The sequence below is a fragment of the Petaurus breviceps genome, unplaced genomic scaffold (genome assembly GCF_028583685.1).
Source record: "Petaurus breviceps papuanus isolate PSGF00001 unplaced genomic scaffold, PetGlider_PUasm1.0 90617, whole genome shotgun sequence".
Classification (NCBI taxonomy): domain Eukaryota; kingdom Metazoa; phylum Chordata; class Mammalia; order Diprotodontia; family Petauridae; genus Petaurus; species Petaurus breviceps.
In genome coordinates this window covers 3,083,817-3,096,863 of record NW_027187287.1, presented here as the reverse complement: position 1 = coordinate 3,096,863, position 13,047 = coordinate 3,083,817, and the positions used below count along the sequence as shown (strand labels likewise).

At 44.5% G+C, this 13,047-nt stretch overlaps 2 long non-coding RNA genes and 1 pseudogene across 2 annotated transcripts; 1 reads left to right on the top strand and 2 right to left on the bottom strand.

Moving 5' to 3' along the window:
- Nucleotides 1–413: 413 nt before the first annotated feature.
- LOC138142876 (proteasome subunit beta type-3 pseudogene) lies at nucleotides 414–1,251 on the bottom strand (annotated as a pseudogene).
- Nucleotides 1,252–2,116: 865 nt separating this feature from the next.
- On the top strand, nucleotides 2,117–8,320 carry LOC138142874 (uncharacterized). Its single transcript, XR_011163554.1, has 2 exons — nucleotides 2,117–2,250; nucleotides 7,359–8,320. It is a non-coding gene; the product is annotated as an uncharacterized lncRNA (long non-coding RNA).
- On the bottom strand, nucleotides 3,790–12,719 carry LOC138142875 (uncharacterized). The gene is made up of 2 exons (XR_011163555.1): nucleotides 12,607–12,719; nucleotides 3,790–5,174 (listed from the first exon to the last, which is right to left on the bottom strand). It is a non-coding gene; the product is annotated as an uncharacterized lncRNA (long non-coding RNA).
- Nucleotides 12,720–13,047: the final 328 nt, after the last annotated feature.

Sequence of the window (13,047 nt, the reverse complement as noted above, 5' to 3'; positions counted from 1 at the left end):
AGTGAACAATAAGTGCTTAATAAATGTTTACTGACTGAAAAGCACTGGGTTTGGAGTCAGATGACCCAGTGTGAATCCTGTGTTTGCTGCTTTCTACCTATGTGACCTAATTACATTTCTCTGGACCTCAGTTTCCTAATCAGGAAAATAGAGGGGTTGGACTAAATCAGCAGTTCTCAAAGTGTGGTCCAGGAACTTCATCCCAAAAATCCTTTCAGGGGGTTCAAGAGGTCAAAATTACTTTCATAATAACACTAAAACACTACAACAATCTGCATATATATAATTCCACATTTGTTTTCCTTTCAATTTAAGACATCTAACTCTAGTTGAGAGGAATAAGGTGATAAAAAAAAAGTGCAGAAATGTAAAATTGCTTATAAAACTGAGAAGTTTCATTGTTTAATATGGCATTTTCTTTTTTTTTTATTTTTTTTTTTATCTCATTACTTTATTTTTTTAAGAAAAGATTAGTAGGCTCTGGGAGAGGAAAAAGGGTGGGAAAGGTTAGTCCATCCGTGCCTTCAGTGTCCGGGTGGTGATCTTGTCTTTCTCAATGATATGGACAATCACCCCCATTCCTGACACAGCATCTCGATCCACAGCATTCAGCATGGCTTGGGAGATGGTTTCAAAGAGGTGCTCAGGTTCCATATCAGGTTCCCAGAGGGATTCACACATCCCATACATCTGCTCCGAGCAGGTACCACTGACTACAAAGTCATCAGTCACCATGGGACAGCCGATGAGGTCCAAGGAACAAATAAAAGGCTCAAAGGTCTTAGGGTGCAAGCCAGCAATGACTGGCTCAGTGTAATATGGGCCAAACCGTTTCTCATAGAGAAGGTTGGCTACCATGCTCATGAGGGTATAAGGTTTGATTTGTCGTCCTTCCTTCAGTTCATATAAATTCAGCCGGAATTTGAGGCGCTGAGCTACGGTCTGTACGTCGGTGGCGAGTCCAGCCAGGCCAATATATAAGCGGTCGCCCATGGGGAAGATCTTCTGGAAGTCAGTGGTTACCATGTGGGCCTGAATGCCGAAGCATCTGTCCGCTGCAATGGCCACACAGTTCTTCCCCTTCATGGCCATGACGGCCCCTCCGTTATAGGACATGATAGACATGGTGCCGGCTTTTTGAGAGGTCCCCAAAGTATCCACAGCTAAGCCCCGACTCCTCCGGACTCCAGACCTCAGAGCGTGCAGCCGCCTTAATATGGCATTTTCAATAGACATAGTCCTTACAAACAAAAACTCTTTGGGAGGCCTCAGTAATTTTTAAGAGGGTAAAGTCTTTGGTCCTGAGACCAAACAGTTTGAGAACCAAAGTCCGAGGTAATCTCTCAGGCCTCTTCCATCTCTAGACCCTAGAACCTAAGAATCCAAACCCTGCCCACAGGGAGTTTACAGTCTTCTAACACTCCCTCTTTACACTCAATTTACTAATCCCAACTTTTCTCCTTCCCCACCTCTAACCAACCTAGTATCCCCAATTGAACAGGATACACGGAAAGAAGACTAAACTTGGTTCTAATCCCAGTCCTGTGACTAACTATCCTGTGAGCCCCTTTCCAACCAGGAATTTGGGGGGCCTGGAAGGTGGAATAGGGGGACTTTGTACCCTCGGCGCTTCCTAGCACACAGTAACACCATGTTTGTTGACTTGACTGTGTGACTACAAGATCAGTTTCCTCAATTGTAAAATGGGTTGAATAACAGGGCTGGCCCAGGCCTTAAAAATCTAGGCCAACCCCCTTATAAGTGGAAGAAGCTGAGGGTTTTGCGAGGATGAGATCGAAGCTTTAGAAAGGGATAGGAAAGCAAGGTTTGCTAAGTATACAGAGCTATGCAAAAGAAAGAAATTATTACTACAGATAAGGTTTTTTTGCCCTGAATTGGTGGAAACCAGGTGGGTGGAAACGGAGGGGACCTTTCCTGCCAGAGAGGGTGAAAGGACGCGCGCCTCCCGGGCCGGAGGGGGACGGATACCCTCAGGTCGCGCCTAGCGCCAGCAGCAGCGAGCAGGCGGTCGGAGCACCTGGTTCGAACAATGAGCATCCGCCCCTCCCCCAGTCACCCTATAAATACCAGGCGCGCGCTACCTCTCCCCACGTGGGTCTGAATGGGGCTGTAGGCTCCGTTATGCGATTGGTCCCTGTGTAACCAATCAACTGAAGTAGGCAGGCAGAGCCACTTGCCGGTTGGCTGAGGGCGGCAGCGAGTTGGAGGAGGGGGGCAACGTGGAAAGAGGTGAGGGGTTCCCTTTTGTTCTTTCTACTCTAGCGCTTTAACCCTGTCGTGGGCAGTCCCCTTCTCGGGGAAGGGACTTGAACCTCGTGCTCCCCGCTTCCCCCTCCCCTCCCCCAGCTCGCTATTCACGAGAGCTCCAGCCGTGCACGCTGAGGACCGTTGGTGCCCAACTCTCCTGTTAAAGGTTTCCAAGCTCTCTGGGACCAACCTACGTCCGAGGGGCAGGGTGAAAAATATAGCAAACGGAGGCCTTGAGGAGGTCCCCAGATGCTGCCTCACCTTGGCCCGGCCACGTGCAAGCAAGTCACAGGGTCTTTGAGTTTCCCCGCTCCCACACAAATGAGAGTAGGCACGCGCCCCCTCTCCCCAACCTGCCCTTACCTTGGGTTAAGTGGCTAGAGGTGCTTCTCAGCCTACTGGGCATTGACTGAGCCAGAGGGGCTGTGCAGAAAATTTTTCTTTTTCTGGTTTCCTAAACTGCCATCTCTCCCACCTGTACCTACTTCCCCACTTCGCCTCAGCCCCTGCAAACTTGAGACTTCCTTCGTTATTAGCAGACTGGAGGAAGTCAGAAGAGTAAATCGAGGTTAAGGGAGTGGAAGCAGTCTTGCTTAGTAACTATTTCTCACCCTTAGTTTCCCTTTCTATAAATGGGTATTTAGAAAAACTGGTTTTCGACCAAGGGATTGTGAAGGCAGGCTTTTTTTCTTTTTAATGACCTTAAGATCTTTGTAAACTGTAACTCACCAATAGTGAAAGACTGGTGCCAAATTTCTCAGAGAAAACACTCCTGAGGAAGAAGATCTCAGGAAGGGAGGCTAGGCAAGAGAGGTTTTAGTACAAAGAGATCAGTTTTCTAGGTGAAAATCCTATCACTAAATCAGAGTGCTGGATTCCCCCCATCCCATATGGGCCTGGGGGACTGGTACCTCCTGCTTTGGCCAGCTGTCAGCAGGAAGGGTACTCTGTAAATTCTCCCTAAATCATCTCGTTTCAATCTCTGAACTGAACTCCCTCTAGTACTGACAGTTGCCCTCTGGGGTACACTGAATGGGTTCCTATTGATCACAGTTCAGGTCAGGGACTCTAAGATGCTCCCCTCCCCTACTTCCCCCTTCATTTTAACACCTTGCCCAACAAACTGGATGGAAGCATTTCACAGGGAGGACTTGGTCCTTGCTTTGTCATTCTATCTTTGGTACTGGGTCATATCTGTAACAAGGAGGTGAAAAGAACTGCGCCAGTTTTTCCTTCTTTAAGCTTGGTATCCTTTCATTAGTTAAGAGCCCCAGATTGAGGTGGTAATTAAGGCAACCTACCAAGACGGAGTCATAGGCTAAGCCAAATTTTCTGGAATTTTCTTTAAGGAATTTATTTAGGAATTTTTTAAAGGAATTTATTTAAGGAATTTAAGGAAATTATTTAATTAAGGAAAAATTTTCTGCACAGCCCCTCTGGCTCAGTCAATGCCCCATAGTACTTGGTTGTGCAGGTGATGCTATTCATAGATCTGGAGCAGGAAGAGACCTTAGAGATCGTCTTGTTCAACTCATTTATTTTACAGATGAGGAAACTGAGGCCTAGACAGGAAAAGTGACTTATCCCAAATCATAGTAAGCAACAAGTTAGGATATAAATCTGGGTCTCTGAACTCTAAAATGAACATTCTTAACACTGCACCATGTCGGGTAGGGGAAAGCAAGATAACTAAGAATCCTTTGGAATACAGCTGAAAAGAGAATTTGTTCTGACACAAAAAAGTGCCTAAATCTGGGTTGATACAGAACAAGAACACAACTCCTCAGCCTGGAGATTAGTGACTGAGATAGTGGGACCAAAAAAATAAAGCAACTTACTGGAGATCATAGATGTATACTTATATTTCTTTGGGAAAAGATGTAACCCAGAAAGGAAGTGAATTAGTTTGATGGAATTAGAATTTAAATTAGAATTCAGAATGTTCTGTTTGGTGTTCTCATCACTCTCCAATCTACCTTTAGCTGGTAATTCAGAGAGCATTCAGATTGAACCCTCATTTTTTGTGATGCAAATAGCCCACTACTTACAATGTAGGGAACCCTGAAATCCCTATGGGATATCAATACATTAGTAGTCTCTGGTACAGTTCATGGCCATAAGTCCTTGGCAGGTGTCTTGTGGGTTCCCCAGGGACAGGAAGTTGAAAGACAAACATCTGCAGTGTTTTTGCTGTTGAACAAATTAAATCTATTACACAAACTCCTTCTGGGGTGGCTGGTGTATTGAGGGCCATCTCACAAAATGTACGAAGTTGCCTTTCTTTCTTTTGGATGACTAGCATTTGGACATTTTGGAGATGACAAACTTCCTGGCTATTTCTACCTTTGTAGTTATTCAATATGAAAAGGACTTGGCATTTTGGTATAATCACCTTGGGTGATTCCTTGATCTTCCCCCCCCCCCCATGCCCTATAGCAGGAGGTGGGTGGGGGTGGGTGAGTGGTAGGGTGTTGTATCTGTTAAAGCAAGAAACAGTTTCTCTTTTTCAAGTCTTTTGTATGATAAACAGTATTCTGTGTCTTTCAAATTCCCTAGAGATGGGGGATGGGCAGCGTTCTTTGGGTACCACTCTTTTATGCTCACCTGGTGGAGCGGAGGTTCAACTAGGCAAGCTTTCACTTGGCTGGCCCCTGACATGCCTTTTCCATTTTGTATTTTCTTTCCTGAGTTGGTAGGTGATCAAACATTGTTTTTGAGGTAGATGAGTCCAGGTTTGGAGGCAACCTTGTGAGTTTGAGAGGTCTGGGGCTCCTCGATCCAGTGAATGAATGAAATGACTTGCATCAAGGGGAGTTCCTACATCAGAGAAGATCACCAAGAAGAGGAGCCCAAGGCTCTTGCTTGGACTGTCAGAATACGTGGATTTTGAGGCAGGCAGTGCAGAGCTAAAGGGAAACAAAGAATGCTTAATCAGCAGTCCAGCAAGTTATGTTTTGATAAGCTTTAAGTATCAGCCTTCTAGCTATTTGTAACAGTAGTTATAAGTTAAATTACTGAATCCTATTCTGTCATTATGCACTGTGAGTCTTTTAACATTTCTTTGTGGGTAGGAAATAAATATCTGTCCCATACTTGATCCATATTGTACAATGAAATGCTTTTCTGCACCCCCCTTTTAAGGAGCCTCTAGCTTTAACTTTTCCCCAGGAGTGGGGTAGGAGACAGTGAGGCAAAGAGTGCAAAAAAGTGAGTCTAGATCCCTGTCTCAAGCTCTCCCAAGACTGAACCAGGTCTACACCACATCTACTGTGGGCCCAGAGCAGAGGGGCCCCCGAGGGAAGGAGTGCAATGCTCCAGCCCCTTGGGCCCACAAGTGATTCTTTTTATTAGACTAAGAATCAGGAGACCTGAGGGAGTGGAGGGATGTAGAAGGAGAAGGCAGAGGAATTGTCTCACACACTTGTTGCCCATAGAGAGTCGATTCTGAATGCAGGAGAGGAGATGGAAGTGGTCATTTTTACTTGTTCTTTTAGAACAGGAGATTCATCATGTTGTCCAACCCTAATTGAAGGCTGTGAGTAAAGGACATGAGGACAAAAGCATGTGGCAAACAAACACAGAATGGTTAAAAAAAATCTAAGTGAAGAACATAGAGCACAAATAACTCAGTGTAATATAGCTAGAGCACTGGGGAAGGGAGATAGGACTGCCCACAAAATAAAGCTCTTCCTAACCCAGAAGAACCATGTCCTAATTCAAATTTCTTTTATCGGACTTTCACGTCCTGCTGAGTCATAATCATTGGAGGGCTGGAGGGATGGGAGTCACAGTCCCTTAGGAAGCCCATTCTAACATGAAAGGGGTTTCACTGTTGTCAAATGGAGCTGTCAGGAAATAGCCAACGTTTGGCTGGAAAAGATGGACTTAGCTGTAAAAGAAGCTAGAGAGGTTAGAGAGGAAAAAGGAAACAGACTGCTGGAGTGATAGAGAGGAAAACCTAGGTCACCTCTCCCCCAGAGAGGAAATCACTCCTCTTGAACCATCAGGGTATGATTTAGGGACACCATAGCCTCATGACCCCTGCAGCCACAAGGACAGCCATTAGCTATGGAGCTAGAACAGCTGTTAGCGCCACTAACACAAGCAACTCAGAGATTTTCTCCTCATTTACAGGGACTCCAAAACATAGAATGAGAACTAGGGGATAAAAAGAAAAAGGAAAACAAACCACAAAACTTGAGAAAATATCCTTCCCCACAAATCTCAAATCAGGGGACAGATCTCCATCTATTCATTCAGAATGCTTGCCTGGGACAAGATTCCCATAAGACAGTCCCTAGCTCCACCCTGTCCCAGTTGCCATCCAGAGTGTCTGAAAGCCACCACCACAAGCACATGCCAGAGTGCCTTTTGTTCATCAGCATGTGGATGGTGATGGTGATCCCTGAACTGTCTGTCCTTGGATGCAAAGTGAAAGTTACTGTGTCACCTAATACAAATGTCTCAACAACCAGCTTCAGAGGCAGGCAGGAAGGAAAAAAGAGGTCTCTGTAATAGCTCAGTGTTCACCTATCGGGATCTGGGTTTCCTTGTAACATTTAAGCAGGAAAGATTCTATAGAACCCGTAAAAAAGAGGGCATTGACCCTAAAAGTGGTGAGGAACCAGGTGTTGAAGGTCAGAGGGCTCTGGAGGGAGGGTCAAGATTATTACATTATGATCCCAGAATTCTTCAGTTCTGGACCTAGTTATATGATTTACTTGCCCTAACAAGTACCTCCCTTAATCAGAGGTTTAAACTACCCCCATTCATGAACACAGCTAGGAATCCCTTAGGAGGGCATGGCTTTGAATAAAAATGGTCAAGTAGAATCACTGAATAAGACAGAAATCTCCAGTTTTATTTCTCATTTTTCGACTGCCGTTTTGAGGGCAATAATTCATTCCTCATCTCAGTAATACCATATGTAAAAGAGGGATGCTGTAATGATGTTTGACCAGTAGGTATGTATCTAACAGGGGTCATGAGCATAAATCAGTTGTGCAAAGCCTTAAAAAAAAATCAATGGTTTAATTACTTCATTAAAACACTTCTTTATTTTCTATCCATTTTCTCTTCTACTAAAATAGGATGAAATAAAAGCAAACGAAGGAAGCTGAAAACAAGGATTGGACCAATCTGACATCACCAAAAGGACAGCCTCCTGATTCCCTTCCCAGGTTTACAACCAAAGCAAGAATCAAGAGATCAATTTCTCCCTGACTTGTCTCCCTCCCTAGTGGGATCCCTAAATTCCCAGAACAACTGAAATAGTACTGTAGTGCCCTCTAGTGTTTGCTTCTTAAATAACGTGCTGAGGTTGGTCCTTGGTTGATTCCAAGTGCCCAATTGGAAAAGCTGCTAATTAGGTAGAGTTGGAAGGAGGTGGCAATAAAACTCATCCAAGAAATCCAACCCTTGGAATGCTTTCCTTCCATAGAGCCAAGTATCTTGCAAAAAGTATTTTCCCTTTCCTTCTTTAGACACTGCAAATTAGAGCCACTCACTGCAGCAATTGGAATGAGTTATCTTTGTGAGTTCAGAGTTTCAAAAATTAGTTTCTCTAACCCATTTCAGTTCCTGCATTTGATGGCAAATGCCTTTCAAAATGAGTATGTGGTAACCCAGCATATGCATTAGAGAGTGGAAAAGGAAAAAAAACTAATGCATAAGACTTACCTTTCCAAAAGAGATTTATTAGATTTTTTTTTTAACAGCCAGCTGGAGATAGGAGTAGTATGTTTATGGGTCTCCAAATCTGAAACCAGACTGGGGTGATGTTGTGACTCTTCTGAGTTGGCTTCCCAACTAGCTCTTTTGTAAAGGAAAAAAAATGTGTCTGAGTTATGGTAAAAATGAGATAACCTTTCTGGAGGTTCCAGATTGGTAGGGAGGCAAGGTGTTAAGCATTACCTCTGCTTCCAGCTCAGTCTGTACTTTGATGGGTTGAGAGGAATGAATCTATGAGTTGAGAGGAGTGAATATGGGCTTGTCATATTTCTCACATCTCATGTCATGAGTATACCAATGTATTAAAGTTTGGCAAACAGCCTCTCCTGATCTCCTAGGATTTAAGGTCCTCTCTCTCTAACTTAATTGAATTAATTTTTTAAATAATATTTTATTTTTCCCCAATTACTTGTTAAATTTTTTTTAACATTTTCTAAAGTTTTGAGTTCCAAATTCTATCCCTTCCTCCCCTCTGTCCTTCCTGAGAAACTTCATTGTATTTAACTACCTTTTGCTTATTTGTATTTATTCTCTTAATATTAATTGTTTATATACTTGTTCCTCCTGTCAGAATGTAAAAACTCCTTGAGGGCAGGGATTGTTTCTTCCTTTGCTTTTGTATCCCAGGTGCCTAGTTCAGTGCTGGGCAATAAATGTATATTAATTGATATAGAAGATCATATATATGATTCCAGGTGCTATGGAATTAGGCCTAGATAGACATTTATCTATGAGGTTATAATTGGAGAAAAGTGAGGAGAGGTTAATCTTCTTGGCTGAGTTCATGGATGAAAGAAAAAACAAAGCAACAATCAAGACTACATAGGTATACAAAATAGTATGAAGAAATGAATGAATGAATGAAACAGCATTTATTAAGTGCTTGCTATGTGCAAAACACTGTTCTAAGCACTGGGAATAAGATACAAATAGAAAAACAAGACAGTCCCAGTGACAAGGAGCTCATAGTCTAACAGAGGGAAATAACACAGAGAAGAGGTTTCAGCTTCAAGACAAATGGAAAATCCCCTTGGTCCTTCAGGGGTAGCCCCAAAGCAGATGGTAATGCATCTTATTTGTTGTCATCTGCCTTGAAAAAAACATATCAGTTTCTGAAATTGAACCATTTGACCAGTCAAAGATGTTAATCACAAAGATTTTCTTTACCTGGTTTTCATTAGCTGTGGCTGCTAAAGGAGGGACGGCTACAGCACCTGCAGAGGAAGTTACCAGGTTGTGTCTACTCAAGAGCTGCTTCCTTACACTGTGACTGAGGGAACCAAGCTAGAAGCCAGAAGTCTGTGTTCACTGTATAGTTCTTAGGCCATGACCCATCTCTGGCAGGTGGTCAGTGGTTACTGTTGGAGTGTCAGAAGTTGCTCCCCTCTCAGATGCTTGCAAGGGCCAAGTGGAAAACAGGGCCAGTGGTCTAGGGGGCACTGCCATACTTAGGGCTCTTAGGCTCAGGATCTTTGCCCATCTCCAACATGGTCTGAAGAAAGGTAATAATTGAGGTAATTTAACCTGCCTGGCACATGTCATCTATTTCTCCTTCAAAGTGCCTTGCTGCTTTGGCTAGGCTGCTTTGCCTGTACCATTATAGCCACTGGTTGGCAGTTGGTAGTGATGTGGTGGTGGGACCCTTCTCCAAATAGCTTGCTCCCTTCAGTGATGACTGCAAGAATTAGATTAGAAGCAGGGTCAGTAGTCTGGGAAGCACTGCCATTCCTGAGGCTCCTGAGCTCAGTATCTTAGGCTGCCTCCACCAAGAAGGTAGCAATTTGAGATGGTGGTGGTTTGATCTGCCTGGCACACGCAGCTGCCTTTTGCTCCCTCTATGCAGAACCTTGCTGTATAGTAGCTAATTAATATGTACATGGGTGTTACTGGGGAGTTCTGCTTCTAAACTGCCTAGTTAGGGACAGAATGGGCTTAGAAGGATATTCTCACCTATGCAAATAAAAAAAGCCTTATGGAAGTTCTTAGGGTTTTTCCCCTTGAGAGTTTACATGTGAAATGCTAACTCAGAATGTATAAGAGAGGGAGAATAAACTTCTAGTACATGAAGATCCTTACAAGGGGAAAAAGACCTTAATTATTAATGTAGCTATGTATAAATGTGTATATACATGTATATTTTCTAGCAAGCAATACCAGTTCATTTACATTCTCCAGAGTAAGAAAGGGGTGGTACTTGAACAAATTCTAAGACACAAATATGTCTTTATCCATAAATAAAAAGGGTCACAGACATCATGAAATGGCTCACAACAGTCATAGTGTAACAAGCACTACAACACCTTACTTGGCTGTTTTTGGTTTGGGGTAACTTAAGAACCAAGAAAGCCCCAGCAGCACCATAGAGAAACCAGAGAAACCTGTAATATCACTTTTGGGGTGGTCACTTCAGGCTGAAGGATGGCACTCGGGAATGGAGGAAGGGGTTTTAAAAAGATCCTTTCCTCCCTCCTTCCTATAAGGCAAAGGCACTGTGTACCTCATAAATTGCTACATAAATACTTCCCTGGGGAACTGATGATATTCTTCAGAAATTGCAGGAAGGTCAGAAAAGAACATCTCTATTAACCACCTCTTTTCATTCAGGCCCAGAGAAATCACTTACCTATTTCATCTAGTGATAGAGTTGGGATTTGAACTCAGATCTTTGGATTCCAAGTCTAGGATACTTTCTGCTGCCCCAAGCAGAAAGCAAAGGAGCCAAGAGACTACACATAAAATGAAGATGTCGGGCATATTATTCACTATTACTATTTTCTGGGAGTATGGGTTTGATGTTTGTTTTTGCCCCTTTCTTTGTGACTGTTTCCAATTCTTTATTTCCTTCTGAATGAGAGGATTCGAGTAAGGGGGAACAAAGGCAAATGAAATGTAGCCAGAAGAGATAACCTGCTGGCCCTGGCCAGAACACTAGAATTTTCTGGCATAAAAAGGTTGGGTTGGTTATAAAAAGCAGTGGTAAAAATATCTCACTGATCCTCCTTTCCCCCAGGGAATGTTGCATCCAAAGAATACCTTAACTTTCTACCTTGTCTATCTATCCTCTGAGCTTTAAGCCACCTCCAGAGCTTGACCCCGTTGGTAGTTCAGTGCATATCTGGCCTTTCCTGCTGCTTCAAGTATAGCATCTAGGTAAGCTGAGCCTGGAATCAGGAAGACCTGAGTTCCAGTGCGGCCTCAGACATTACTAGTTGTGTGACCCTGGGGAAGTCACTTAACCCATTTGCCTTAATCCCTTGGAGAAGGAAATGGCAAACCACTCCAGTATCTTTGCCAAGAAAATGCCATAGATAGTATGGTTCATGTGGTCACGAATGGGATGTGACAACTGTAAATCAGAGTTGGAAGGGACCTCGGAGGGCCTCCAGTGCTTCACTGCGGATTTCACGATGCTCCCACCACAAGAGAGCTAAAAAGTTCCTTGAGAGAGAGCCCATCTAGTCACAAATCTGGGCGTCCAACCCAACCCAGCTCCTTTTTGGGAAAATGGTGGCTTCATGTTCCATTTAAATGACTGTAAAGGATAGAAGCCAGAGCCAAGGGAGAGAGAATTTCTGGCACAGAGACACGTGTGAACATCGCGTTGCAGTCCAGGGGATGCTTTTGGACGCTGGTAACCCTGGCTATATCCCTAAGCTTTCAGAAGCTGAGCTGCAATTTCTGACGTAGCTCTCAGCGATTCGTCCTGTGTGTCCTCCCCGGGACAAACCAGCCGCGCCCCCAGCCCCGGGCCCCAGGTGACCTCGCTGCTATCCTGTCCGCCCTCCCTCGGGTCCCGAGATTTGCCGACCCCCATTCACCATCTCCATTCCCACCTGCATCCCTCCCGTAGGTCGGTGCTGCGGTGCCCAAACAGAGCCCTGCGCTTACTGAGGGGGGACTCATTCTCCCCAGCCAATCACGATGGAGCAGAGCCTCGGCGCTCCCCAATAGGAGAAGAGCAGGGCGCGTTGGCTTAACCCTTGGCGTCTGGCATGGCCCCTGGCGCTTTTATTTCTGTTTCGCGCCCCCCCTCCTTTCCTCTCTCCCCCGCCCTAGTGTTTCAAGGCTTCCTTGCTGTTGTCATCCTTTCTCCCCTTGTCTGGGCGCCTCCGATTCCTGGGCTGTGACCACCCCCCCACGACAGAACCCAGCTCGGGGCTGGGAATGGGGCTCCCCAGAGTGACGCCTGTCTCTCACTATGGGAGGGGCTCTTTGAGCATCAATCTTCAATTTGATTTTAGTCTGTTCCACACCAGGGTATGATTCCGCTGATGGCTTTGACAATTCCTATTGCACTTCCTAGGATGTGTCTAATAGTGAATTAGAATGTAATGGCAGCAGTTGCACTAGGTGATGAATTCAATGAGTTAGGTGCTCTGCAAATGCCCATTTCGAAAGTACATTTTAAAATGTAGAAATTAGTTTTTGCAGTCTGGTGCTTTATTCCCTCCCTCCCCCCTCCCCCCTCCCCCTTTCTTTAAACACGAATGGAGCAGTCAGATTAGTCCCAGGATATACTCTCTCACACAAAGCTTTTGCTTTTGGTATGGATTGGTATTCCTAGAGGACTGAAATAGCTTGTCATTTACAGCTTCCTCTTAATCTTACCTATCGCTGGTGTACTACAGTACTACAGTCAGGAAGGAGGGGCAAAAAGAGCATTTCAGTCTCTGGTATCTTCAAAGCTTCATGTCTATTACAGTAATGGGTTGGTGTTGTGGACATCAGCCATTTAGTAACTGGAGTGAGATTCCTAAGATGATGTCATCCACCCAGCTGGAGCTGGGACTAAAACAGGCAGCGCCCTTGGAACTGGTCTGCTATCCAGGATTTCATCTGGCTTGATTCTCCAATGCCTCCCGACCCCCCCCCCCCCACACCAATGAATTTCAGCTCCACCCCTTTAACTCACTGAGATCAGTTTGGGTGGCTGGTAATATAACTCAGTGATTTCCACAGATTCAACTAGGAACATCCTTACTGGGTTACCTCTGTGTCTGTTTTTCCCTAAAAGATACTCAGACCTGGTGGCAACTCTCCACCGTCACT